We start from the raw sequence: 3,640 nt of genomic DNA on the forward strand, positions 1-3,640 counted from the left end.
ATTGGCCTGATTTCATTACTTTAATATATATATATATATATAGTATAAAAAAGTAAATATTCAATAATCATTACTTATTTTAAATTTTTATAAATATTGAAATTTTGGTTATTATTATCAATGAGTAATGATTATTTATTAAGTAATGTAATTAATAGTTATTTAGTTATTAATTAATAATTAATTATTAGTTAACTTAGTTAAATACGTTAATTAATTGTTAATGTAATTAATAAATTCTAATTAGCATAATTAATTAATTAATTAACAGTTAATAAAACCGGTGTAGATCGATTTTAAATATTATGAATTAATACAAATATTAAACGAATAAATTTGAAATAGTAATTATCATTATTAATTATCAGTCAGAATTAATAAGTACCAATATTATCAGTAATTAATTATTAACAGTAAATATTTAGTATCAGTAATTAATTATAAGTAATTATTATCAGTAAGTAAATATTTTTAGTAATTAATTATCGTTGTTAATTAATAGTTAGTAATTAGCATTAATTAATTAAGTATTAGTAGTAATTATTATAAGAAATTATTGTCAGTAATTATTATTAATAATTGATAGACGATATTAATTAATTAGCAAGCATTAATAATAATAATAATAATATAAATAAATGATAAGTACAGTATAATGAAAAATAATACATCTAATATTTATGGTACTTACAGTATTTAAATAAATTAATGTAAAGACATTAAAAGTAAAGTATTTATTAATTCACAGTAATATAATTAACAGCAATTAATTATAAACTATAATAAATTACATTTAACAGCATTTATTAAAAGAAATGTATTTATTATTTAACATTATTTTTAATAATTATAGTATTTTAAATAATTAACAATATTTATTAAAAAACAATATTATGTAACAGTGCATCATACAGTATAAAATATTTATTAATTAAATAACAGTGCATCATACAACAATTAAGAGTAATTATTTATTAATTAACAGAAAATTGCATTTAGCTATAAATAATTAACAGTAATTAAACTGTAACAAAATATTATGTAAAGAATAAAACTGATATGGGTCTTGATAATTAATTATTAATGGTATGTTAAAATGTAAATATCAGTACTTTTATAATTATTAATGCTTTTAATGGTACATGCCTGAATACCATTGCATTAATTATTAATGCTTTTAATGCTTTTTTTTAGGAAGAGATTGAGAATGGGAACTTCCCACTTCTCACGTCCGAAGATTGAAAATTGTTTGATACTGTGCTTTTTTTTTAAGAAGAGATTGAGAGTGGGAACTTCCCACTTCTCAGGTATGAAGAGTTATAGTATCACACGTATGTAAAGCTTAAGAGAAAACAAAATCAGAGGTGGCCATGTGTCTAATGGTAGTTGGCTTTGGGCTTTATTAGTCTGCAAGTGAGTGGTCTCTCTTCTTGCAAAGACGGGTGTTTGAATGTAAATAGACCACATGTCTAACTGGGAGACTTTAGCCTGATTTCATTACTTTAATATATATATATATAGAGAGAGAGATGGGTCAACATCATGGATTTGGTTTGGTTTACAACTCATATTAGAAATGCGGTTATTAATAGATGTGGGTGGTTGGTGGATGGGTTGGCCATCAACCGGCATCTAACCCAACCCAACCCATCCAAATGCCACCCCTACATGCAAATGGGTTCCTGCTTTCTAAAAATCCAAAGAAGGAAGCTCCATGGCCCTCCATCCTCTACCAACCTCCCATTAATTGACTTCACTATAAGAAGTATGACCTTTAGCTACAGACAAAACCATAGCTATAGACCTATGGGTACAGTTTAGCTACGAATAGAAAATCGTAGCCTATGTTTGTATGGCTATAGCCTACGGCTATAGAACAACTAATCTGTGGCTATAACCCATCTATAGCTACGGTATCTTTCCGTAGATAAAGGGCGAACACAAACCATATGAACTTTTAGCCACAGGCTGAACCGTAGCTAAAAGATGCATATAGCTATGGTTTTTAAATTGTTTGTAGTTATATACCCAAATCTATAACCACGGATTTTTATAAAATCGTAGCTATAGTTCTTTTACTTATAGCTACGGTTTGGTACAAAACCATAGCTAAATGTACAAACCTATAACCACGTTTTTTTTACTAAAACCAAAGAAAAATACTCTAACCTATAGCTACGATTTTTTGACAAACTATGGCTAAAAGATGCAATAAATGCCCACAATTTCTTGGAAAACCATAGCTAATTGTTTCAATTTATAGAAAATTTGTGACTATATTCCAAATAAAGTGACAATTTTATTTTGTCACTATATTCAATTACGACTTTTCTACCACTATAAAAACTTGCGACATACACGAGAAATCACCTATTTTATTTTCACATCACATCAAATATATAGATAAATTTCTATAAAAAGTTAACATGTTAATTAAAACTAAAAATACATGGTAATATAACCTCCATGTTACATATAATAACCCACAACAAAAATAAAAAATATTGATCTCAAATCTCTTCATTATAAATGCATTCAACCTGAAAAACAAAATACAATGAAAATTAGATTTTTGAATTAATATATATGATAATTTCAAACATGAATGTAGTAGAGTGTTGTATGACTAAGAAACAAGATCTCCAAAAAATGAATGTAATAGGGATTGAAGTGGATGAGTAAAAAGAATTTGAAATAGTAAAATTAATAATGAGTAAATTAGTGGGAATCTAACAATGCTTCAAAATAGGGAAAGTAGAACTACATAATCTAGTTTGGGGCAAAAAGAAAAAAGAAGAAAAAAAGAATCTGATGAAATAATCATGGAGTTGTTAAAGCTGTCGTGGACAAAGGTTTTTTGCTCAAGTTTATCCTTTACACAATGCAAGCAGTTAAGCAAGGATTCCAAGGTATTGGGTTATCCTCTATGTAGTCTGCCCACAACCTCTTAAAATCAAGTGTATTAAGGCTAGAGGTTCGTACAGGAGCAGCACAAGTTGAAGGAGAGCATTTTGAGAACCAAAGCTCCCAGTCATGTATGCTTATTCTTTGGAAATTATCTTTTTCATGTCTTTTTTATTTGATCCAGACATTCAAAATAGCAGAATCACAAATAATCATGTTCTAGGATGACTGGGGAAGCCTATTTTCTTGTTGGATTAAGAGGTTATATATAAGTTGAAGTACAACTAATTAGAGGATTGGTTCTTTGGTTTTGTTGTTAGAACTAGGGTGTTACATGTTTTTGTTGTGCTATGTTGGAGAAAGAACATAAGTTATAGGTGAACTTACTGAGTAGTACATTCAAAGAATAATATTATTCCTTTTTTCATAAAAAAGAGAACCAAACAGTACTAAATTATAATCCAAATCAGTGGAAGATTAAAGGTGGTGCAAAGCAAGCCAAATCAATGGGGTCTTTATGTACAGGATGCCATCTTGTCATTTTCTATTTTCTGTTGCAAATAAAAATAGAATAGAAAGGGCACTAGTCCTTGTTGGCATTACAAACTTCACTAGTTCGCTGTTAGATCTTGAATTCTTTAAGTTGAATGATCTTGCAAGGAACATTAAGAAGTGGGGAGACAAGTCTTTCTAATGAACTAACAAATTTTGCTGCTCATGGAACCCCAGATGAATC

This window comes from Nelumbo nucifera, chromosome 4 (assembly GCF_055504915.1).
Source record: "Nelumbo nucifera cultivar China Antique chromosome 4, China Antique-T2T, whole genome shotgun sequence".
Classification (NCBI taxonomy): Eukaryota; Viridiplantae; Streptophyta; class Magnoliopsida; order Proteales; family Nelumbonaceae; genus Nelumbo; species Nelumbo nucifera.